At 39.5% G+C, this 26,771-nt stretch overlaps 1 protein-coding gene across 5 annotated transcripts in view; it reads left to right on the top strand.

Moving 5' to 3' along the window:
- The window catches only part of CDKAL1 (CDK5 regulatory subunit associated protein 1 like 1), a 579,065-nt gene that overhangs the window by 64,981 nt on the left and 487,313 nt on the right, over positions 1-26,771 (top strand). The window lies entirely within an intron of this gene.

Below are 26,771 nucleotides of genomic sequence, written 5' to 3'. Positions count from 1 at the left end.
TGTGCAGCAGGGTGGTGGGCAACACCCTTTGTTCTTCTTTGTTCATCCCCAGAAGCAGCCATTTCTCCAGGGAGCCCTGGTTCCTTTTACTAGAGAGAGGTGTTTGAAACCAAGGTTGGGGTGCTGGGTATACTGGTTGCCAGTGCCTGTCATTTCTTTTAGACCATCTCTGATGGCAGATCAAGGAAATATATATAGGTACTCTAACCCATGTGTGGAGCTTCCCTCGTGGCTCAGATGGTGAAATCATCTGCTTGCAATGTGGGAGACCCAGGTTCCATCCCTGGGTGGGGAAGATCCTCTGGAGAAGGAAAAGGCAACCCACTCCAATACTCTTGCTTGGAAAATCCCATGGATGGAGGAGCCTGGTGGGCTACAGTCCATGGGGTTTCAAAGAGTCAGACACGACCGAGTGACTTCACTTTAGTAATTCTCCAATCCATGTATATGTACATATGTATATATATTTCTATCTGTATCTATGTTGGGTTAAACATGAGTTCTTACTTGTGTCTCCAATTCTAGTTCAGTATAACTTTAATTTTTTAAGTAATTAAAAAAAAATTTTTTTTTTTTTTACAAATTTATGGCAATTTTATCCTGTCCCATAATAGATACCCTCTTCTGTTATTCAGTCTTGCTTGTTTAGCTATATTAGGTGGAATCATTGTTCTCTCCCAGTTGTTTCCTGTAAGGACTTTTCCATTCCTGTGTCATCTTCATTCTCTATGGACTGTATAGCTTTTTTACACTCAAGTTGCTGCCTCCTCCTTCCCCAGTGTTTGTGGATAACTGTATTTCCTAAGCTCTTACAATTTGAAATTGTATTTTAAATAAAAATTAAAAAAAAATTAAGTTCTATCAGTGAGATATTCGAAAATTTTATCCATTCACCTTTCATCCTCATAATATTTCTTTTATTTCTACATTTATTTATTTATTTTTTGGCCATGAGGCATGAGAGATCTTAGTTTCCTGACTAGGGGTCGAATCCACACCCCTTAGAGTGGAAGTGTGGAGTCTTATAACCACTGGGCCATCAGGAAATTCCCTCATAGTTTCTGATTTTGAATGGATAATGGGGGCAGAAGAGTGAAGGATAACTCTGAGATGATGATTAAAATATTTTGTTTTCAGTTTTATGTGTTTACTCTGCTTCCAGATGACATTAAAAAAAAATTTATAGATTAAGTTTTGGTCCTTTCTCAGATTAGAATGCCGATGGTATTTTTTTGTTCTTTGTTAATTTTATTTTTTTTGTTTAGTTCATTGGGGTTTGAAAAAGACAGGTTCAGTGATTCTGTGTTAATCTGCCATCTTTTCCCTTCACCAGCACACTTTTTCCTGAAAGCCTTCCTACTCTGGTTTACTGCTTCCTCAAATTTACTATTTTCATTTCAGTACTATTGTGTCATCTAATTATTAATCTTAGCTGTTATCTAGTACAACTCTCAGTTTTTTAAGAACTTAATCAGCTGTCATTTTCATTAGAAACTGACAAATTGATTTTTTTATACTAATCTGAAACAGAAAGGAGACCACTTGGATTTGCCAGGCTTTTTCAATAAACTGTTTTTGTTCCTAAGCATCTTTGTGGGGATTAATTGTATTGTTTTTATATGGCTTTTTGGTGAAGAAAAATGTGTATTAAAGTTGTTTTGTTGGTTATTGAGCAGTGAAATATAAATCAAGCTGTATATTTCCAGAGCAAAACTAACTTCTCTTCAAATAAACAGGTGTAGACAAGTTTTGTTATTGCTGAAGTCCCATTCATTTTTTTAGTAACAAACAGTTTTAACATTCCAGTGAAATATATACCCTGACTTTAGTGGAATAAATTTTGAAAGATCTGAAGATAATCAGTATACAAGCTAACTTTTTAAGCCAAGAAAGCTAGTAAGTTTACGTAGTGATCCATTTGGACTGTGGACAGTGGGGAGATGATACAATATTATAACAGCCGGCCAACTCACTTATTTTGTAACACTTAAGTTATTTACTGTATTAAAGGTTTTAAAATGGGATCCTTTACAATATACTTTCCCAAACTCCACAGGAAGGGGAAATTGCTATGTTGTGTTCAGATCTTGTTAAAATGAAGTCTTATTACTGTAATTTACAGAAAGAGAGGTATACTGATTCAGAAATTTTTTTATCAAGTGCAAGATGTTTACTGTATGTGTTTTTACAATGTAAATCAAGATGGAAGTTAGTAATTAATAGGGAGGTTTTGCTGATTTCTAAGTCATAGTGCCTGACATAAAGAAAAATAGTGCTATGTAATAGACCCTTATATTATTCCTGGTATATTTTGAAGTGCTTTTAAATACATTTGACAGCAGGAGTGTATAAGTGGTGATTAAAGTTGAGAGTTTTGAGCCAGATTACTCAATTCAAATCCTTGTTTTATCATTTGGCAATGTGTAACCTTGGCCAAGTTACTTACGCCCAGGTTCCTCATCTGTAAAGTGGAAACAACCATGTTCCGTCTTGTGGAACTGTTGTAAGGATTGAATGAATTTATGCATGTAGAACTCTGAGAATCTGGCACAAGAATGTGCTGAGTAAGTAATAGTTATGATTTGTTATTTTGTTTACATCTCATTTTAAAAAGGCATATTGGTTTATTCATGTGCTTTCTTTGGGAGATTGTAGAACCTTTTATTTGCAGCTTATTGTGGAATTCTTTTCTTGAAACTAGATCCTATGAAGTTTGGGAGAGTTTACTACCTAATTCAAGTAATTACTACCTAATTCAAGGGGTTTGTTTTCAAAGTTAATGAGAAAGCATTTGGTGATTTGGGGTGACTGCTGGGGCGAGGGGCTGGGCAGCTCTTGGTCTAGGAGTGGAGTAGTAGTAGTTAAGAGGTGAGACCCATGGAGATGGTCTTTTCTCTTCAGTCAGTGAGGACGACTCACTAGGAAAAACTCATAGTATTTTGTCTGTTTTTGTAAGACTTTCCTTCTCTTTTGAAGATGCTTATTGTTATCCTCTGACTCAGGAGTAGGCTAGGCAGGTAATAGGGTATCCAGCTGCCAGGCAGGTAATAGGGTGTCTTGAATATAAAATATGAAAGTCCTGACTCTGATATACTTGGATCCCTACTTCTTTTCATCGTTATTCTGTGTCAACAACTCACCACCACCCTAAGCTCCCCAAACTCACATGAAACTGGGCTGTCATTTCAGATGAGAACCGAGGGCCAGACTTAATTTAAAAGCATCCATTTCCACAAACGAAGGGAGTAGTAGGGGGAAAAAAGAGACATGAAAATCTGAAAAGTATTTCAAATTATAAGATGACTTAGTACTAAAATATGTACATAAACTTCTATGTTTAAAATGCTGTGTAGTGTAACGTTTTTGCAGAGTTGATGGAAGCCAGTTTTTGTTTAATTGACTTTGTTTTATTCACACCAACAACTGGTATTAGAGTAGGTTGTAGACTAGAAAGTTTCTTTGTAACAATGATTTTATTGAAACAAAATTCTGTCTCTAATGCTTATATGCTTTTTGCATAGATCCTACCATTATGGTTTGTAAAAATAGTCTCACCTTCTTTTTCATCTGTTTTCTGAGTAGTAGCATGATTTCCCAGAATAGTTAGCACACTTAATTCAAAAAGACAATATTTGTCTTTTCTGTGGTTGCAGTGACATAAAACACTGACGCATTCTGGATAAAGATATTATGGACAGTTAATTCCTAGAAAAAATTATTTTATTTCTTTTAAAGCTTTTTGTAAGAATAAAGTCATAGATATGATTGGTATCTGTTTTAATAACTAATCTAGAAATAGTTCCATTTTCTATTTCACTTTGGCAAACTTCTTTTAAATATGTTGTAAAACTTTTATTTACGTAAGTTCTCTTATCTATTAAATATAAGAATGGCTGTTAGAGAAAATTTTATTGGTTAATTAAGCTAGTGTGTAGTCAGTGTGCATTCATTTTACTTTTTCTGCATTGGTTAGTTAGACAAGAATTCCAGGGTGTCTGTATTAGTCTAGAATGTTACCCACAGTTTCTCACCAGGGAAATGTGTGAATTTCACTCAATTAATGAAAAGTTTTTAATGTCTTTGTGACTCATGACAAATTGCTGAAAATTGGGGCTTTCTAGTGAGTCAAGTTATATAAGTAGTGTGTAAGAAGTCAATATATTGCTCTAAGGTACATTTTAATAAGTGTTTAGACACATTTGACTTAAATGCACTCTGTGTGTTTTAACTCTCTTAAGTGATTTGTAATATTTAGATCTATTTGCCCCATGAGGTTAAGTAGAAGTAAGGCATTTAACAATCAATGAATTGCTTCTGGGTAGAACAGAACAAACAGATTTGGCTGTAGTGAAGGTTATAAAATAACACCGTAGAAGAAAATGTTGACTGGTAAAGTTAAGAAAAATTGTGAGATTTTATAAAATCAAAATTGAGAGACTCTACCCTCGTTTGACAAATCCTGCTTTTTTTGGTTTTTTTTTTTTTGGTTTAGGCTTAAAGCCATAGCACTGTCTCCCAGACCTACCTTAATCGCGTTTCCTATTACCCAACTGTTACAGTCTGATTTAGGATCTGTTTTCTTTACTGCAGTTCCTTTGTGCAGAGTGGGGTTGAGAATGTGAATTGAGTGTTGCTTTTTTTGTTTGTTTGTTTGTTTCTTTTATTTTGTAATTATTTAACTTCTAACTTCATAGCTACTACCTTTTATTCCCCTCCTAGACTCAGGGAGTTGGAGTAGTCTCTTTGAGAAGCCCCCTCCCTTGTATGCCTGTATTGTATACATTGCTTTGTAAGTGTGGGTATTGGGAGATACCATTTTCCATGTGTCTCATTTTACAAATCAGCTTCCTGCTAGAATGTAAGCTGATTGGAAACAGGCTTTGACAAAATCTTGATCACTTTGTTTTCCCAGCACCTGGTAGAGTGCTTAACACATAGTAGGCTCCTCAGGATACCTGTTGAATGAAAGAAAGGAAATGAGATCCCAGAGAGGCTAAGTGAACATATGTGGAGAGTGTATATTATAACACATACTATCAAATTAATATCCCTTATAAAAGTGCTCCAGAAGGCTTTAGAAAGATGAGTTGTTATGTGTGATATTCATGCAGTAGTAAATCATTATTCATATTTTAAAAGAATCTATTACTAGATAACATACTTTGCTTCCAGGTAGGGGTGCTTTATATTGTATATAACAAAACACCTAATCAGCAGTGGCTTAAACTAATGAGGATTTATTTTTCTTACCTGAGAAGTTTGGAGGCAGGTATCTTGCTGATATTGGTTGAGCTGCTCAACAGTGTCAGGTCTGTTCTGTAATTTTCTTGGCCTTTCCTTCATGGTTGCAAGATGGTTGCTCCTGCTCTAGGTATCACCTTTCTGTGTGGGGTGTCAAGAAAAGGGTATGGATTGACAGAAGTATCTGTCAGGAAGCCAAAAGCCTTTGTGAGACATCTCTCTTCATTTCACCAGGAAACCAGAAGCTGTCTTGGAAACCGTGTAGCACAGCTGACTTTGCCCTGAGTGTTATTGCCAAATCTGTTTCAAGTGGTCTCTCCTAACTGAAAGGAAGGCTGAAAAAGCTTTTCCAGCCTTTGGTAAAGAGGGAGGAAGGGAGAAAGTTTGGAAATAGATATTGAGTTTGTTAACTGTTGTTTTTGCTTGGTCTCTAAGTCATGTCTGACTCTTCCGTGATTCTTTGGACTGTAGCCCACCAGTCTCCTCTGTCCATGGGATTTCCCAGGCAAGAATTCTGGCGTGGGTTGTCATTTCCTTTTCCAGGGGATCTTCCCAACCCAGGGATTGAACCCACATCTCCTGTATTGGCAGGTAGATTCTTTACCACTGAGCCACCAGGAAGCCCCTTATTAACCACCCGTTCACTTCAGTCGCTCAGTCATGTCCAACTCTTTGTGACCCCATGTACTGCAGCGTGCCAGGCTTCCCTGCCCATCATTAACTCCCGGAGCTTGCTCAAACTCATGCCCATCAAATCGGTGATACCACCCAACCATCTCATCCTGTGTTGTCCCCTACTCCTCCTGCCTTCAATCTTTGCCCAGTATCAGGGTCTCTTCCAGTGAGTCAGTTCTTCGCATCAGGTGGCTAAAGTACTGGAGTTTCAGCTTCAGCATCAGTCCTTCCAATGAATATTCAGGACTGATCTCCTTTAGGATGGACTGGTAGGATCTCCTTGCAGTCCAAGGGATTCTCAAGAATCTTCTCCAACACCACAGTTCAAAAGCATGATTTCTTTGGTGCTCAGCTTTCTTTATGGTCCAACTCTCACATCCATATATGACTACTGGAAAAACCATAGCTTTGACTAGACGGACCTTTGTTGGCAAAGTAATGTCTCTGCTTTTTAATATGCTGTCCAGGTTGGTCATAGCTTTTCTTCCAAGGAGCAAGTGTCTTTTAATTTCATGGCTACAGTCACCATCTGCAGTGATTTTGGAGCCCCCCAAAATAGACTGTCACTGTTTTCACTATGCCCCATCTATTTGCCATCAAGTGATAGGACCAGATGCCATGATCTTCGTTTTCCAAATGTTGAGTTTTAAACCAACTTTTTTGCTCTCCTCTTTCACTTTCAAGAGGCTCTTTAGTTCTTCTTTGCTTTCTGCCATAAGGGTGGTGTCATCTGTGTATCTGAGGTTATTGATATTTCTCCCGGCAATCTTGATTCCAGCTTGTGCTTCATCCATAGTATTTGCAAAGTATATCACTTTGGCTAGCCAGAGTCAAAATGCAGCCTTCTCACGACTGCAGTCACCTCCTCTCTGGGGAGATGACATACATCTACCTCATAGACCAGGATGTCTGCTTGATACGTAGTTTTCTCCATCAGCTCTGGCTGTAACCCGTTGTCTTCTGGTGACCTAAAGCTAAAGGAGAAAATCTGCATCCTAGTACACTACAGTGGATTAAGGAACAAGATAACAAATCCTCCCACTTAGGAGAGTGGGGAATTAGAAACTCACTGGTCCACAAACACAGCATACTTTGGAGGATGTGAATATCAAAGGTTTCTGTTCTGGCAGTGAATTTAACTTCCTGAGTTAATCTATCTGCTGCCCCATTTTATGTTTCCTGGGAGAATCTCCTCAGTCATAAAGGTCCTGTTTCCTGTAGCTATCAGGAAGACTGACTCCTCCTACTCTTCTCTTCCTTTGCAGAATTGTTTGTGCTATTTCAGGGACTTTCTCTTTTCATTTAAATTTTGGAGTAAATTTATCTATTTCTACCAAAAATCTTACTGGGGTTTGATGGGAATTGCATTAAACTTATAGATCAATTTGGGGAGTATTGACATCTTTACTATGTTGAGTCTTCTAATCCATGAACATGGTAAGTCTCTCTATTTTAATTTATTTCAATGAAATTTTATAATTTTCAGCATACAGATCTGGTACATATTTTTCTTTTCTTAGATTTATACCTATTTCATTTTTGTTGAAGCACTTCTAAGTGTTATTCTTTTTGTTGACTTTTTTTTTTTTTTCACTTGTTAGTTGCTAGAATATACATGTGCACTTGCTTTTTGTTTGTTGATTTTATATTCTGCGACCTCACAGAACTTGATTATTAAGTTTCTTTTGTAAATTTCTTGGGATGTTCTATATTGATAATCATATTATCTGCAAAAACAGAAGGCTTCCTTTCCAATTTGTTTGCATTTCACTTTTTTTCCCCTTCATTGTGCTGTCTGGACCACCTTGTGTTTGCTGGATTTGAGGGGTGAAATGGGGCAGTTACCTGGATTTTTGATCTTAGGGGGAAAGAATTGTCTTTCACCATTAAGTGATGTGAGCTGTAGAAGTTTTGGTAGATATTCATTATCTATTTGAGGAAAATACTTTCTTTTCCTAGTTTTCTGAGTGTTTTTATCAGGAAAGGGTCTGGATGAATTATAGATACTTAAAAATGCTGTGAGGGAAACTGAATTATTTTTTACTTGGAAGCATGTTACTGCATGAATAGCAGAATGATAAAGTCTCTTACCTAATACATATAGTACTTAACACACCAAAGACATAAGGATCTGGCTCTGGAGCAACTTCACTTATTTCTCCATATTTACAGAAAGATTTATGAATATAATTACATGTGAATATTTTTCTCTTTAGCTTTTAAAATAGATATTCCCTTAATAAAGAGATTTACAAAAAACCTACTTTGTCAGTATATTCGTTGGTCCTGCCAGACATTGTTCCCATAAAAATGGTGCCTATTTACCTGTCAGAGGAAAAATGCTTCTTTTGGATAGTCATGGCCCATGATTTTTAGTGCCTTTCATTCTCTTGCAATTTTTTTCATGGCAGTCTTGTGTGAATTCCAGTTGAGCTATTTCAAATCCTGAAAGGTGACGCTGTGAAAGTCCTGCACTCAATATGCCAGCAAACATGGAAAACTCAGCAGTGGCCACAGGACTGTAAAAGGTCAGTTTTCATTCCAATCCCAAAGAATGCTCACACTACCGGACAGTTGCACTGATCTCACATGCTAGTAAAGTAATGCTTAAAATTCTCCAAGCCAGGCTTCAGCAATACGTGAACCGTGAACTTCCAGATGTTCAAGCTGGTTTTACAAAAGGCAGAGGAATAAGAGATCAAATTGCCAACATCCGCTGGATCATCAAAAAAGCAAGGGAGTTCCAGAAAAACATCTATTTCTGCTTTATTGACTATGCCAAAGCCTTTGACAGTGTGGATCACAATAAACTGTGGAAAATTCTGAAAGAGATGGGAATACCAGACCACCTGACCTGCCTCTTGAGAAATCTGTATGCAAGTCAGGAAGCACAGTTAGAACTAGACATGGAACAACAGACTGGTTCCAAATAGGAAAAGGAGTACGTCAAGGCTGTCTATTGTCACCCTGCTTATTTAACTTATATGCAGAGTATATCATGAGAAACCCTGGGCTGGAGGAAGCACAAGCTGGAATCAAGATTGCTGGGAGAAATATCAATAACCTCAGATATGCAGATGACACCACTCTTATGGCAGAAAGTGAAGAGGAACTAAAAAGCCTCTTGATGAAAGTGAAAGAGGAGAGTGAAGAAGTTGGCTTAAAGCTCAACATTCAGAAAACTAAGATCATGGCATCCAGTCCCATCACTTCATGGGAAATAGATGGGGAAACAGTGGAAACAGTGGCTGACTTTATTTTTCTGGGCTCCAAAATCACTGCAGATGGTGATTGCAGCCATGAAATTAAAAGACACTTACTCCTTGGAAGGAAAGTTATGACCAACCTAGATAGCATATTAAAAAGCAGAGACATAACTTTGCCAACAAAGGTCCGTCTAGTCAAGGCTATAGTTTTTTCAGTGGTCATGTATGGATGTGAGAGTTGGACGGTGAAGAAAGCTGAGCACTGAAGAATTGATGCTTTTGAACTGTGGTGTTGGAGAAGACTCTTGAGAGTCCCTTGGACTGCAAGGAGATCCAACCAGTCCATCCTAAAGGAGATCAGTCCTGGGTGTTCATTGGAAGGACCGATGTTGAAGCTGAAACTCCAATACTTTGGCCACCTGATGCGAGGAGTTGACTCGTTGGAAAAGACCTGATGCTGGGAAAGATTGAGGGCAGGAGGAGAAGGGGACGACAGAGGATGAGATGGTTGGATGGCATCATGGACTCAATGGATATGGGTTTGGGTAAACTTCAGGAGTTGGTGATGGACAGGGAGGCCTGGCGTGCTGCGATTTATGGGGTTGCAAAGAGTCGGACACGACTGAGCGGCTGAGCTGAGCTGAGCTTGTGTTTATGTTGTGGAACAGTCTGTTTTCTTAGTTACTTCAATTGAAAAATAAAAAATAATGTTTGTAGAAAAGTTGTAGTAGCACTGTAGAAAATCCGTTTCTTTTTCTAAGCCATTTGATAGTAAGCTTGATGCCTTGTCACCCCCAAATACTGAGTGTCTGTTTCCTGTTAAGTTATTGTCCAAGAAAAGTCAAAATACCGCCATCTAAAACAGGGAATTGACTCTTAGACTTCACCGTCACCTCCTCCTTGGTCCTCACACAGGTTATCCCCGTAATGTCCTTTATAGCAGGAGGATCTGCTTGGGAATTTTTATTTTTAAAAAATCTATTATTAAGTGAAGGATAATTGCTTTACAATATTGTGTCATCTTCTGTCATACAACAGTTGTAAGTATACATATGTACCCCCCTCCTTGAACCTCCCCCGCCCCACCCCATCCCACCCTTCTAGGCTGTCACCGAGCACCGCGTTCACCGCGTTGAACTCCTGGTGTGTTACACAGCGCCTTCTCATTAGCTGTTTTACATACAGCGAGGTATGTGTTTAAATGCTACTCTCTTGGGTCATCCCACCCTCTCCTTCCCCTGCTCTGTCCAAAGTCTGTTCTCTGTGTCTCTGTTCCTGCCCTGCAATTCGGTTCATCAGTACTAGTTTTCTAGATTCCATATATATGCATCTGTTAATGTATTTGTTTTTGTGTTTCTGACTTACTTCACTGTCTGTAACAGGCTTTAGGTTTATTCACTTTATTGGAACAAGACTCAATTTCATTCCTCTTTATGGCTGAGTTATATTCTATTGTATATATGTATCACAGCTGCTTTGTCCATTCATCTGTCTGTGGACATCTGGATTGCTTCCTTGTCCTAGCTATTGTAAACAGTACTTGTGTGAACCTTGGGGTACATGTGTCTTTTTCAGTTACGATTTTCTTATAGCATATGCCCAGTAGGGGATTGCTGGGTCATACAGTGGTTTTGGTCCTAGTTTTTTAAGGAATTTCCGTACTGTTCTCCTTAGTGGTTGTATCAGTTTACATTCCCACCAACAGCACAAGAGAGTTCTCTTCTCTCTACACACTTTCCAGCATATATTATTTGTAGAGTTTTTGATGACGGCCGTTCTGAGCAGTATGAGGTGATATCTCATTATAGTTTTGATTTGCGTTTCTCTAATGATGAGCGATACTGAACGTGTGGTCCTGTGTTTGTTGGCCATCTGTATGTCTTCTTTGGAGAAATGTCTGTGTAAGTCTTCTGCTCACTTTTTAATTTTTTTCCTCTTGGTATTGAGCTCCATGAGCTGCTTGTATATTTTGGATATTAATCCTTTGTCAGTTTCATTTGAATCATTTTCTCCCATTCTGAAGGTTGTCTTTTCATCTTGTTTATAGTTTCATTTGCTGTGCAAAAGCTTTTAAGTTTAGTTAGGGCCCACTTATTTATTTTTTGTTTCCACTACTCTGTAAGAGGTGGGTCAAAGAGGATATTGCTGTGATTTATGTCAAAGAGTGTTTGCCTATGTTTTCCTGTAAGAGTTTTATAGTTTCTAGCCTTACATTTAGGTCTTTAATCCATTTTGAGTTTGTGTATGTTGTTAGGAAGTGTTCTAATTTTGTTCTTTTACATGTAGCTGTCCTGTTGTATTCCTATGTACTAACAGTGAAAAATCAGAAAGAGAAATTAAGGAAATAATCCCATTCACCATTGCAAAAAGAAGAATAAAATACCTGGGAATAAACCTAAGGAAACAAAAGACCTGTTTACAGAAAACACCGATGAAAGAAATGAAAGACAGAAACAGATGGAGAGATGTTCCACACTGCTGGGTTGGAAGAAACTATACTACCCAAAGCAATCTGCAGATTTAGTGCAATCCCTATCAAATGACTAATGACATTTTTCACAGAATTAGAACAAACAATTTCACAATTTTTATGGAAACACAAAAGATCCCAAATAGCCAAAGCAATCTTAAGAGTAGTGGGGCTGGAGGCGTCAACCTTCCTGACTTCAGACTGTACTACAAAGCTACAATAACCAAGACAGAATGGTACTGGCACAGAAACAGACGTATAGATCAATAGGACAAGATAGAAAGTGCAGAGATAAACCCACACACCTGTGGGCACCTTACCTTTGACAGAGGCGGCAAGAACGTAACACAGAAAAGTTGGTCTTTTCAGTAAGTGGCACTGGGAAAAGCGGAATCACATTTAGTGTTGAGGTGTCGCGTCTCCTTAAGACTGTGTTACTCTGGACCGATTTCTCTTTCCTTGCCCTTTTCTTTTTGTCATTTTTGAGGAGTACAGGCGGTTATTTGAATGTTCATCCTGTGATTTGTGTTTGTCTGATGTTGCTTGTGAGTAGGTTCACGTTAGGCGTCTTTGGAAGGGCTGTCTTGAGAATCGATCCTCTTAGTGTATCCTGTCAGGTGACACCTGACTTGGATTTGTCTCATTATCAATGACGTTAACTTTGATCAGTTGATTAAGGTGATGTAGGGCTATTTTTTCCCTGTTATAGTTAATAATGTATTTTGTGAGAAGGTTCTTTGAGCTATGTAAATTTCTTCTTAAAACTTTTCACCTCTCTCAAACTCCTGTATTCTGCACCTTGCTGTGTCCTATGGGGTGGCCTCCTCAGCCCTCTTGTATCCTGGTGTCCTGCGAGCACACCCTCCTCACAGCTCACAAGGCCGTCCTCCTGTGTGCATAGTCACCTCACCCTGTTCATGCTCCGACAGCAGACAGCTGCCTCCTGTGGCAGCCTCTGCACCTCCCAGACCAGGCTGCCCTCTGTGCACACTCCCCTCTTACTGTGCTCCAGCTCCGACACCCCGCTGGGCTGCCCCCCACGCCCCAGCTGGGATGCCCTTCTTGTTCTTCCGCCTTAGTGGGTGTTACCGCTTTGCTCAGACTCGGGCACTTGGGGTCAGGCCGCACTCCTTTAGACTGTCCCTACCGTGTTCCTTTCTTGGCTGCTGATACCCCATGCCAGTCACTCTCATCCTCCTGCTTGTGCTCTGACACTCCCGCCCCCACCCCCGCCTGCTCGGTTGGGCTCTGGTACCAGTTCATGGCCACCACCCACCTTCCCCAGTGCCCCCTTTGTTCAGCGCCCCTCATCGCCCTGTAGGAAATTGTATGGAAGGTGGGGAGGGTGAGGGGCGCCCAGGTTTCCTCTTGTTACTCTCTTATCCAGCCCCCATGTTGTTGCTTCCTCATCTCCTCTCTCTACTTCGTAGCTCTTTTTTATGAGGAGTAGTTAGAGATAATTTATAACATTCAAAGTGCTAAATTTACTTTCTTTGGAGAAAAGTAGATGACTATAATCTGTGAGTCAGTGTGCAAATCTTAGCTGTTTTAAGTGTCATGAAAAAAATAATCTCCCTACATGGGCCTTAAGGCAACATCACTATTTCCCTCAAAAGGAAAAGTGATAGTTCAGAACACAAGGGCTTCAGTTCACCTGTTAGACAGACACATCCATCCTGGTCCTGCCTCCTGGCTTCCAGCTTAGGACGCTAGTCTGCAAGTCATGACATCTTTCTATACCTGTTCCCTCATCCACAACCTGGGGATCATAAATACTTACCTGAGCTGTTGGAGCTCAGATGAGATAATGTACTTGAAAGTGCTGTGCAGAGGGTAAAATGTCATGCAGATGTAGTTCTTCAGTTCTAATTTATTGCAGAGTCAAATGGGAATCTACAGGAAATTAAGTCAAGCATTTAAATTACACTTGTGATTTCTAGGCAAATTCCCTCTGATTCATAAGGCAGGAAAGAGGTCAGCATAGATTTTGCTTTTCGCTACCACTTTAAATCTATTGTTCTGTCACCATTACTCAATCAGGCAAACACTCCTCTTTTGAAGTCCTGCCCACCCATTCTGCCTTGGTGACACATTTCCACCTCCTTGATGACTTTTACCCCAGGTGTACAGTAGTCCTCTTCACCACGGTGCCTGCTGTCTGTCGTCCGTGGTGACGTCTGCATCATCGACCTTATGTGAGTTCTGTGTTTGACCTTACACGAGTTGTTTGTGGTGCAGTTGTGTTCTCGTAGATCACTGGAGAGTAGCTTTAAGTGAATGTGTCTGATGCTGCAGTCACACGCCTTTCCTATGACCTGCTCCTCCCTACAGCTTCCATTTGTGTTACTGCTGTCACGCTCTGCATGCGCCTTCTAGGTTAGAAACCTTAAACCCTCTGTTGTTTCCTACTGTCTAATTGATCTCGGGTGGCCTGGGCCTGCAGTGGCTTGAAGCAGGGCTTTGGTTTCCTGTTGGAGATTGAGAGCACCAAATCCTAGCCACTAGACCAGTGTTCAGTGACAAGGCCTTGACCCTTCAGCTTTGCAGAAAAATAACTCCCCGAAAGAAGGAAGGTAGTGAAACAAGTAAAGTATTTATCAGGAGGAAAAAGAGTACAGTAAGGGTGGATAGAAACACAGGCAGACTCAGAGTTGCTGAATTGCGCCATTGTGGTAGTTTGATTTACTTTTATGGGGCATTTCTTCCAGGTTTCCTATGGCCAGTCATTTTGATTTGCCTGGTTCAGAGTCCACATTTGATATCTCAAGATACCTCCCATGTGTGTACACGCATCTCTTAGCCAGGATCGATTCCATACCAAAGAGGCTTATGGGTAGAACATCAGTATCACTCCCGTTTTGACCTCCAAGGAGCCTTTGTGTGCTTGTGTGGTCAGAGAGGTCTCCTGACTTCAAGGATGAGGAATATGTGGTCTCTTATCTCCCATCTGGGCAGGACCCAGCCTCCTCCCTCAGCCGTCCTCCCGTTCTCAGATCCACAGGGAATGAATCTCCGGTTGCTCTACTCCGGTGGCACCCGTCCACCTCCTATCACATCATCATTCACTAAGTTATTTTGTTTTTGCAGAAACCTCTTTCCCACCTGAGTCTTCCTCTTCCTGTAATTAACAGCCTATCTCTGACCCTTATTACCTAATCTCTGAGCTATCAAAATAGCCTTTTTCAAGGCTAGTGTCAGAACCTTGACTTGACAGGTGCCAGCCTGGGCCTCTGTTGAATAACTGGATGAAGAGGAACCTTGGGGCCAAAGCCAGGTCTCAGAGGGGCCAGCCCTTGCAGATGCGTCAGTAGGATGGTATAGAACACGTCTCCAGAGACCTTAGTTGAGATCAGACTTGGGGAAGAAGCTCTGCTTTGTCAGGCTCAGCCTCCTATCTGAAAGCCTCTAGAATTTAGGAAGAGCTCATCTTTAGAACATGAGCGGCATTATCTGGATGCAGCTCCAGTTAACATTTTGGCATGTTTCCTTCCAATCTATTTTTAATGCATAGTTTTTTTTTTAAAAACTTTTTATATAATTGTATGTATAAATTGCATAATGTCTATTAAATGGAAAACATTTTCCATGGTATTTTTGCAAGTGCAACTGAAAAAAATGATTGGTGCATAGTGTTCCACAGAATGAAAAGTTGCTGCTGTCTTTCTTCCTGGAAGAAATACTGGACTGTCTGTCAGAGCCTGACCCCAGCTTCTGTTGAAAGCAGTATTTCTCTAGATTTAACTTTTGATTGCTGACAAAAGCTACTCTTTTTGCCTCCAAAGTTTGGTCTTGATGCAAATTCATTAACTGTCTTGACCTTTGCTACTTTGCTTATTTGTTCATCCACGTGTTTTCCCTTCCCCTCTCCTTTTCTCTCTTTCTCTCCCCGCCCCACCTTCACCTCTTTGCCTCTCACTCCCTCCTTCCTTTACCACTCCCTTCCCCTCCTCCCTTCTTTCCATCCATCCATCCACAATAAGAGCATGTTCTCTTCTAAGTCCTGAGCTTGGCTCTGGGGATTTAAAGATGAATAGACAATTGAGGGACTTCTACCAAGGGAGAGACACGTTTATGAATCTTTGCCAGGTTGTGTCCCAGGCTCATTTGGGTGCACATGGGGAGCAGTGCCTTACTGTTTCTGAAGAGGGTAGAGAAGGCTTCCTGGGGCGGTGACTTGTACCTGAACTGTGAAAGGTGAGGAGGATTTTGCTAGGGCAGGTCGGTGGAAGAGGTATTTAGGCAGTAGGCAGAGAAATGAGAACAGTGGTGATGGTGTGGCTCTAGCTTATCTGTAGTACTCTGTTATTGTTATTTTTTAAAAGCAGTTTTATTGAGATAATGATTCTCCTACCATACACCATTTAAAGTATACTATATTAGGTAGTTCTGAGTGTATTCGGAGTTGTGCATTCATCACCAGTCAGTTAAAAACATTTTCATTGCCTGAAATAGAAACTCCTTCAGCGGTCACCCCTCAGTCCCCCTGCTTTGCCAGCCCTGGGTAACCAGTAGTCTCTTTAGACATTTCATTTAAGTAGAATCATATGACATGTGCTCCCTTGTGACTGACCTCTTTCACTTTTCAGGTTTTCAGGGTCCATCCATGTTCTAACATGTGTTAGTACTTCATTTCTTTTTATTGCCTAATAATTCAATGTGGATATACCACATTTTATTTTTCTATCACCTGGTGGATATTTGGGTTTTTCGTGCTTTTTGTCTATTATAGATAATGCTGCTGTGGACATTGATGTACATATTTTTGTGTGGACATATATTTTTATTTCTTTGAGATCTACACCCAAGAAAGGAATTTCTGGATCATATAATAGCTCTATACTTAACAATTTGAGGAATTTCCAGACTGTTTTCAAATTAGCTGTACAGTTTTCCATTCTGATCAGCAGTATATCATGGTTCTAATTTCTCTACATCCTCATCAAGGCTTGTACTTATTTTTATTATAGTCATCCTATTAGATGAGAAGTAACTCCTTGTAATTTTGACTTGCATTTTCCTGATGACTATTGATGTTGACCATCTTTTCATGTGATGAGTTATTTGTATATATTTGGATAAACGTCTTATTCAGATCTTTTGCCTATTTCTAAATCAGATTATTTGCCTTTTTATCATTGAATTATAGTGATTTTTTATTGTCTCAAGTGTTTTGAAGCAAAATTAATACTACTTTGCTTTTGACTTTTAAGTAGAAAATGATTCAATCAAAATTTTGAACCGCCTAAAAAGAAAGAATTTAAATCTGAAAAATAGATTTGGAGATGGGGGTATCAATACTAATTTTCAAAAAAAATATTCATAGGTTCCACAAGTCAAATGCTATGAAATGATCATACTTGTTTTATCAAGCTTGTTCTCCCTGTTTATGTGCACTGCCTTGCCAGCTCAGCTTCTCAGTTGTGTATGACTTTGCAACTCCATGGACTGTAGCCCTCTAGGCTCCCCTGTCCCTGGGATTCTCCAGGCAAGAACACTGGAGTGGGTTGCCATGCCCTCCTCCTAGCGATCTTCCTGACCCAGGGATCGAACCTGCATCCTCCTGCATTGGCTTCTTTACTACCGCACCACCTGGGAAGCCCCACTGATGTGCACTGGTGTCAGAGAATTAAAGACTTCTCTCAGAGAGTCCCCAGCTGCTGTGACAAATGGGCAACATTTTCTAATAGCTCTTCTTGCGCAAATAGTCCTTTAAGGCAATTGTTTTTCTTCTCTTTATCTCAAGTTGGTCAAACACATTTGTAACTTCAGAAAGTGATACTGTGATTTGGGGATATTATTTATGCGTATCTGTCAGTCAGTTGAACAGCAGTTATTGGATGCCTGCTTAGGTATATGGTTGACTCACTTTGTTTCTCTTCGGGGGTCATACTCAAAATATCTAACATTGGTGTTGTGTGGACATTAGCAAATCAAAATGGAGACTGACTCTAAAGTACTTCACTCACAGTTTCATTATTTTAGTCACAGATCCTTTATATTATTATTATTTGTATTTTGAAATCTAGCAAACCTATGCCTAGTCCATAGCTTTTTTTTTTTTTTTTTTAATGTGGATCTTTCCTCCTTTGGTAGTTTCATGTATTTCTCTTTTGATTGCCAAATTGATAACTGTTTTGGCCCAGTAAGTTTGCTGGGTGTTAAAATCAGAGGTAACTCTTGTATTAGAGATAATAATATTCAGCAGATATCGTAACCTTTCCTTCAAGGAGATACTTCTGCATTCTAAAATTGGTCATGGAAGTGTACTATTCCAAGCAGAGTTATCAATTGCTAACCAGTTGAGGATTGTATATAATTTGAATGGAAACCAAATGTTTTGTGAATTTGCTCATGAGTGGTTTCTTTAGATCGTTAAGATTTATTCCTCAGCTGAATAGAACTCTCTTCAGTATACCACTTTAAAAATATTTGAATCAGGAAGAAAATTTTTCATGGAATACATGACTGTAAAGATATAATTGAACCAGTTGGTGGCCCCGAAAAGCCATCTTTTCATTGTCCCTGAGCCTAGCTCCCTGCGCACCGCGGCCGTAGGTCTGCACGCCTCCTCATCAGATGTGGACTCAGGGGACCGTACTGCCAGAGTCCATGAACCGGGCTTTCTCTTTAGTCTGCTGCATCGGACATCCAGGGTGCCCCACCATGTCAGACACCAGCTCTGAGATCACCGCCAAGGACCTAAAGGAGAAGAAGGAAGCTGTGGAGGAGATGAAACGTGGGAGAGGTGTACCCGCAGTGGGAAGGCTGGTGAGGAAGGTGGGGGCCAGGAGGCTGCCAATGAGGTAGAAGAAGGCCCGGAGGAAGTGGTGGAAGAGGAAGGAGGTGTTGGTGAGGAAGAGGGTGAAATGAAGATGAGGAAACTGAGGCAGCTACTGGCAAAAGGGCAGCTGAAGGAAAGAGGGATGACGATATTGACACAAGAAGAAGACAGATGAGGATAACTAGACAACAAAAAAGAAAAAAACGGGGGAAAAAAAAGGCCACCCTGAGCCATTCATTGTCTACTTCCTTTCTTAGGATCTCAACAGCATGATTACCTTGGAGGGGCGAGGCTGTTCAGGCTGCCCACTGCGGGCAGAGCCCACCCAAAGTGCTCTCCACCACCCAACAAACTCACAGCACGAATTTGCAATAAGAGAAGGAAAAAACCCCCAAGCTTTCTAGGCATGTCCTTAAAAGTGACATAGAAGACAAGCTTATGGCTACCAAGGAGGAAAACCAGGGTGGGAGGGGTAAATTAGGAACTGGAGATTAATGTATACACACTACTATATGTGCAGTAGATAATCAGCAAGGGCCTACTGTATAGCACAAGGAGCTATATTCAGTATCTCGTAATAACCAAAATGGAAAAGAATCTGAAAAAGAATAGGTTTATATTTATTTCAACCCTGAATATTCACTGGAAGGACTGATGCTGAAGGTGCAGTTCCAATAGTTTGGCCACCTGATGTGAAGAGCCAACTCATTGGAAAAGACCCTGATGCTGGGAAAGACTGAGGGCAAAAGGAGAAGGAGGTGTTGGAGGATGAGATGGTTGGGTGGCATCACTAACTCAATAGACATGATTTTGAGCAAACTCCAGGAGATAGTGAAGGATAGGGAAGCCTGGCATGCTGCAGTTCATGAGGTCTCAAGAGAGTCAGACACGACTTAGAAAGTGAACAACAACATATATATTTGTATAACTGAGTCACTTTGCTATCCACCTGAAACTAACACATTGTTGTAAAGCAGCTATACTCCAGTTTAACAAAACTACTTTTGAAAGGAAGATTTGTTTGTATTTTTAATTTGGATTTTTATTTTTAAACATACTGTTAGAGTTTAGCCATTTTTAATGATTGTGAGTGACCAGACCAGCCTTTGGAGTGTTCTCCGTCCTATTTCTGACTTGACTTGTTGACTGACCATATTCATATAATTTCAAAGGAGAAAAAAAAAAAACAACTTGGTTTTAAAAAAAACACAAAAGCAACAGCAAAAGCAGTCTTATTCCCAGGATTCTGGTAACCTTTTCTGTGTATGTACTTAACTGTACTCTAAGTAGTTTTATGAGATGATTATAAAGGTCAAAGATAAAAGGTTTATTTTTTCCACTTTTTTTTGTCTATGAAGTTGTTTATTTTTTTTCCTGTTTGTGTGAAGCATTGTTGTTCAAAAATAAACTGAAATATATTTTACTGAGTCATTTTTTTAAAAAAGATAGTTTTTTTTTTTTTTTAAAACAACTCTATTTTCTGGTTTGCAGCAAATTTTCAATAATGACTTATTTTCTTCTTACCAAAATATAGTTGCAAATAGCTGCCGATAGTATGTATCTTGTTCACCCAGTTTTCACTGTCCACATATATAGATTATCCATGATAATCTAGTGAAGACGAAAACAGCTCTTGCTTCCCTGTGGTTCATTGCTAATTTTCATAGTTACCTTAATGGCAGCCATAGGGAGGGATGAGCCTCTGCTGTGGTCCAGGTGACTTAAACAAGAGTGTTGGCTGTGGAGATAAAGAGCAGACACATTGTTTTGGAGGTGAAATCCTTTGGAAGTTGTTGGATTTGCTGTGGGAGATGATGAGGTGAAAGAAGGATCAGTGATGATTTCCAGGTTTCTGGTTTCAGTATCTGAGTACATAAGCCATGATATTGAAAGATGCTTGCTCTTTGGAAGAAAAGCTATGGCAAACCTAGACAGCTTATTAAAAAGCAGAGACATGACTTTGCCGACAAAGGTCTGTATAGTCAAAGTTATGGTTTTTCCAGTAGTCATGTATGAATGTGAGAGTTGGACTGTAAAGAAAACTGAGCGCTGAAGAATTGATGCTTTCAAACTGTGGTGCTGAAGACTCTTGAGAGTCCCTTGGACTGCAAGGAGATCAGGCCAGTCAATCTTAAAAGGAAATCAAGCCTGAATAGTCATTGAAAGGACTGATGCTGAAGCTGAAGCTCTGATACTTTGGCCACCTGATAGGAAGAACTGACTCATTGGAAAAGACCCTGATGCTGGGAAAGACTGAAGGCAGGCAGAGAAGGGGGTTACAGGATGAGATGGTTGGATGGCATCACTGGCTCAATGGACATGAGTTTGAGCAAACTCTGAGAGATAGTGAAGGACAGGGAAGCCTGGCCTGCTACAGTCCTTGGGATCGCAGAGAGTTGGACATGACTTAGCAGCTGAACAACAACATGTGCCGTTTATAGAGATGGGGAATTCTGGAAGAGGGTGGGGTCAGTCTTTTGCCTCTTGGCTCTTAGATTCAGTTTCCTGACTTCTGTCCTCTGTATTGCAGGGAACTGCATTTCACAGTCTCCCTGCCTTTTGGCGTTTGTGGTCAAATTTGGCACGAAGTGGGCACTGATGTAAGCCTAGCAGATGGGAGTAGGGATGAGGTAGGGTTGTTCCTCCCTCTCTTTTCCCTCTGGGTCAGGTCCCAGGAAGTGGCGGTTTCATTCCTGTGGCTTCAGTTCCTATCAGAGGGCTCTTCCTTTGCTTGCAGTCCTAGTTTGCGATGGGCAGCTCCTATTGTTGCTCTTGTTGCTGCCAGTGGTCAGAGGCAGCTTCTGGGTTCTTCCAGTGGGTCCCTCTAGCCCTTGGGCTGGTAATGGTTTCCTGATGTTACTCAGCTCCTGGTTACTTAACCTTCTCCATTTGGTGCCTTGGCTTCTTCATTGCCCATGTAACCACCCTTCTGTATTAATTATTCCTTATCTTAATGGCTAGAGTGGTTTCTGTTTTCCTAACTAGAATCTTAAGAATATGAGGGTGAAAATTTGAGAGTTCAATTTTGGAAATGGTTGGTGTTGAATTTAATATTTTTTCGATACGTTCCAGTGGGGATGTTGCTAGATGAGTTGGATGATGAGTTCAGATGGATGTCTGAACTGGGAATGTAAATGTGGGTACCACTCTCAGTGCACTGGTAGTGTTTAATACTGTGAGAAATACAGTTGGAAGCATCCAGTGAACGGATGACAAGGGAACCAAAATCTGGGCTTTAAGTCTACTTCGTGGAGGACAGATGGGGATGGATAAAGTAGAGTAGCCAAGGAGGTAAGAGGGAAACAGGAGAGTGATGCTCTGGACAACGGAAAGAAAGGAATTTCAACTGCATGGCGTGCTGTCTTGTTGCGTTTGGTTATCCATTTCCTTGATGAAAGAAGATTGCAGGAAATTGAGAGTGGTTGAAGCTCTTCATCAAAATGAAGTGGTGGAAGAGTGACTGGGAGGTAACAGTATAGCTGATGCAGAGAGGAAGTTCTTTCCAGGTATTTGACTGTGGAAGGGAGTATAAGAAATGGGAAGATGGTGGGATGATTAAGACAAGCTACATTTTGTAAAATTGCTTTTTTTTTTTTTTTTTAACTTTTAAAATGCTGAAGTTTTGAATAGGCTCAAAAATTTTAAAACGTTATACAAGGAAAATATCTTCCTCTTGTCTCCCATCAATCCATTCCACTTCCTCTTCCAGTCCCAGCCATTGCTATTCATTTCTTGTATACACACCCCCAAATTTCTGATGCAAATGCAAGCAAGTATGAATATATATTCTTGATTTCCAGTGGTGGCATAGTATCTTTTTTTTATAGTTTCTTATTTTCTTTGAACCATATGTTCTGGACATCTTTTTACTTTAGGACCTTGAGGGTATTCTTTTTTTCCCCTTTTTAAAGCAACTTTATAGGAGTTTCAATTCTGAATATACTAATATGTCTTTAGCTGGTCACCTTTTGCTGTTACAAATAATGCTGCAATGAATGGCTTTGCACCTGTGCAAATATGTTTGTCATAGGCTAAACTCATGGAACTTCTCTGTCCCAGGATATGCGTTTTCCATTTTTGGAGATAATGTCAAGTTGCCTCCATGGATGATGGTCTAGTTTGTAACCCCTACTATGCACGAGAGTTCCTGTTTCCTCATTGTTACACCATCTCAGTGTTTTATCAAGCTGTGGGGCTTTTGACAATATAGGAAGTGAAGAAAAATGGTACAGGTGTAGTTTTGTTTTGTTTTTGGTGCAGTTTTAGTTTTCATTGATTAAGAATGAGGTTGAATGTCTTTGTTCAAGAGCCTTATATGTTTCTTCTTTCATAAACTCTGTTCATATTCTATACCCCTTTTTTAATCCAATTAGATTTTGGTTGTCTCAACATTTGAATTTTACTTGCTAGGCCTGAGGGCCTAAAAGCTCAGTGGCAGAACATAGCATATAAGGTGGGCTTTGGACAGAGGGATGGGGACCCGATCATGCAGTGCCCCGTAAAGTCCATTTGGTGTGTATATTGCTTCTTAGTTTAGAAGCCTGTTTAACAAATTTGAAATAGGGGTTCTTTGGACACAGTTACTTCTGAAGTAATTTTGTGTCAGGATCAGCAGAACAGTTTAACCTGGAAAGAGGATGGAGGAATATTAGCAGTATTCTGTAAAAGGTCTGTCTAGCATTCTGATTTTGATTATGACCAGGTCTATTTAGGTATATAATTAATTTTCAGTGGTTATTGGTAGAGTTTTGCCAACTCTTATTTGTCATTTAGAAGAAGAAAAAAAAATGTTCTTTTTCCCTTCATACAGTAAACAGGGTTCAAGCTGACCCTTGGCTTCCTCTTCGTATTTCTACAAAATGCTCAGCAGGAGTATTTTAAAATAACAAACTCATTATGCGTGTAATCTCGAAGCATAAGTGCTTCCCCAGGAGATGTTGTATTCTGCTTCACTCAGAAACATGCAAAACAGTCACCAGCACTGTCCAGTGAGAGGGAGGGTCAGTTCTGGCTCCAAGCATTTCAGCCTGGGAGCTGGAGATAACTTTCCGTCAGTCTGTCCCTCTCTCCCCGCTTCGTTTCTTCTCTTCATTTTTCCTACTCCTTTTTCTTTCTTGTCTTATCCCCAGCCTCCCAGCCCTCCAAGCCTAACTGGTTAAAGAGAGTGTACTTTGTCAGGATCACTTTGCTTTTATAAAATAGATCTTGAAAGCACGGATATTCCATGCTTTCATGCATTTATACATTGCCTATAAAGAACAATAAAATGTGGAAGGAAAATATGAATGCATTGACTGGAATTTTTATTTTTTGCCTTTCATTGGTTTGAAGATATTATTTTTCAATATGTTCCTTAAAAGTGCTTTAAAATTTTCTTATTAAAGCATGCCCCATTCTCTGAGTTTTTCGTAGGCATCCAGTGGTTTGTCTTACATAAAGAAATTCCCCAGCTGGATTAAACGTAATGGATATTGAAACTGTTGGGACATGATTTGTCTTCCAGAGTTTGGTGGTAAAGAAATTGCCCCCAGATGCTGCTGGGTCTAAAACAGTCAGGACCATTTGTCCCCCTTCTTTGTGTTCTTAATGGATTTTTATTAGTATCAGCTTGCTAGCTTCCTTACTTACATCTATGAATTTAAGTCTTTTAAGGCTCCTCGTACTGTTTGAGGGTGTTGCTCTGTGCACTTCACCATGGAGCGGCTCGCTAAGGTAAATGTCTCATTGTGAGCAGTGCTGCTGTGAACCATGCCCATCTCTTCTGCAATGCCACCTTTATGCAGAAGGCTGCAGGCAGATGGAAAGGTGGGCTGCTTTGAGAGTCAGCCTGTGCTTTCCAGTGATCCTCCTTTATTCAGTAGTAAGCTTTTCTTCACTTGCCAGTTTCCCACTGCTTATGGAAGGCCAAGAACTGACGTGTTCATTGGTCTTGGAAATTTTGGAAATAGCCTAACAGCTCCTTTTGAAGCCTGGTTATTTGCCTTTTTTTAGAAATAGTATCATGAGGCAGTCTCATGGTCATGGAATGCTGCTTTATTTTGTTTTTAGGTATTGGCTGTTATTTTTGATCAGGAGGCAAAGAACCACTAATGAGGCATTCTGATTTCCTTAAGTTTACAGTTTTGGAGTCAGTTTGTCTGGATTTCTAATCCTGCCCCCACTGTCTTACTCTGATTTTAGGCAAGTTACTTTTCCTTGCTATCCTTTAGAGTGCTCCTCTGTAAAACCAGAGTAAAAGTTGAACCCACCTCAATTTGGAGGATTAGATGGATAAAAAGAAAAGGAATATGACATGCTTGGCTCATTGCTGGGTGCATAATATATACTCAATAATGTTAGCTATTATCATTATTGCTAATCAGATTTTTATTACTTTGGATTTGGAAGCAATTTATCTTGTGTACATAAAGAAATAGTTCGGAAAGTAAATGTATTTCTATTAAAATAAATAATAGTTTGTTTCTCTATCCTCATACTCAAAGTGGGTGGTGTGTCAATGGCCATCATTTTCTTGGTTCAGTGAGTACAAAAGCTTTTAGCAGTGTGAAGAAGAGTTCCAGAAAATGTTTATCAGGTCACTGTTTTCATGATGGATCACAGCAGGAGCACAGTTTATGTTCTTACCTTAAAAATGAAAGAATGCTATTGATTTTGAGCTCTACAAAAAAAGGAAATTAAAAATGATTTTTTAAAAAGACTGGATTAGTATTTTTAGTTGAAATGCTTTTAGAAATTCAAACAATGCAGATGGATATAAATTAAATATTAACGTGTCCCTTCTCAGGGTTAAACTCCATAAAATTATAAAAGTAATATCCATGCAAGTTTAAACAAAGAAGAGAGGGTGAGACTATAAAAGGTGCACATTAGACCATATTGGAGGCCAGCTGAGCCTTCGTCTTATTTCCAAGGGTAAACACCTCAAACACTTTCATATTTATGCTTCAAGAAATTTTGTTTTTTACTTAGAATTTCCTCTTTTCTCCTTTTCCTTTTTTAAAACACAGGGGAAGTACAAGACCTACTCTTTACCTTGCTTTCACTGATGATATAACAAAGATTATTATAAATAAGCAGTTATAGCTATATCTTGCTTTTTTAACAGCTAAATGGCTTTGTAGCTGCAGTCCCATTGTTTATTTAATGTCTCCTTATAATAAATATATATGCCTTCTGAGTTCTTTGTCAATCTTCCACGTGAACTTTAAAGTTTGTGTGTGTGTACATATATACACATATATGTATATGTGTGTGTTTGTATATAAATATGTGTGTGGTTCAAGTATCCTACAAGCATGTGTAGGAGAGATTCTAGGGCAAGTTTAACTATCTGATAGCTATTCCTATGTTGTATTCCAAACAGCTTCATCAGTAGAGGCTCCATCGATAGAGTAGAGCTTGACAGCTTCCTCATTCTTTTGCTATCACTAGGTAGTTCCATACTTTTTAATATTTTTCAATTTGGTATGAGAACAAAGGATCTTATTTTGGTTTGCATGAAAAAAATTCAGTGCGAACAATGTACATTGGGATACAGTTCTAATAGAGCCAAAATCTAAATGTAAAACCCTGAGTATATTAAAATATGGGTGAATTCCTTAGTAATCTGGGAGTAGAGGAAGCTTTCTAATTATGACTCAGAATTTGGAAACAGTAAGAGAAATATTTGATAGATTAGCCAATGCAAGCTGTTACATGTAGGAGAGAGAAACAACAAAGTCCTACTGTGTAGCTCAGGGAACTATATTTAATATCCTGTGATAAACCATAATAAAAATATGAAAAACAATATATATATGTATAACTGAGTCATTTTGCTTTATAGTAGAAATTAACACTGTAAATCAACTATACTTCAATAAAATTAAAAGAAGAGTTTGATAAATATGATATCCTGAAAATTAAAAAGCATGAGGAAACTCTAAAAAGTAAAATAACAAGCCAGGAGAAAATATTGTAACTTCTATCACAGACAAAAGATTAACATCCTCTTTGTGTGTGTATTTGTATGTATGAGTAAATTAAAACGTGAGATTAAAATGATTCTTTAGCCCAGTAGAAAAGTGGTCAAAAGATCTGAACAGACAGAAAATGGGGGTGGGGGTGGGGAATGACTCTGCAAATGATCCTTAAACACGTGAAAAGATGCTCAACTCATTCTTCATAAGAGAGGTGCACATATTCAAATCCTTCTGGCTTCCTATTTCTCATTGCATTGGCAAAAGTACAGAGGTTTGATAGCACACTCCATGGGTGATGCTGTGGATAAGTAGGTAATCTCATGCATTGCTTATGGGAGTGCAAAGCTGTGTACCCCTTACAGATGGGAATTTATCCTTTGACTGAACAGCCCTACTTGGACTTGATTCCAAAGGTAATATGAGAAAAGTACAAAATG

The sequence above is a fragment of the Dama dama genome, chromosome 7 (genome assembly GCF_033118175.1).
Source record: "Dama dama isolate Ldn47 chromosome 7, ASM3311817v1, whole genome shotgun sequence".
NCBI classification, from domain to species: domain Eukaryota; kingdom Metazoa; phylum Chordata; class Mammalia; order Artiodactyla; family Cervidae; genus Dama; species Dama dama.
Note: the sequence above shows the minus strand (reverse complement) of the source record. Positions and strands in the feature narration are given on the sequence as shown.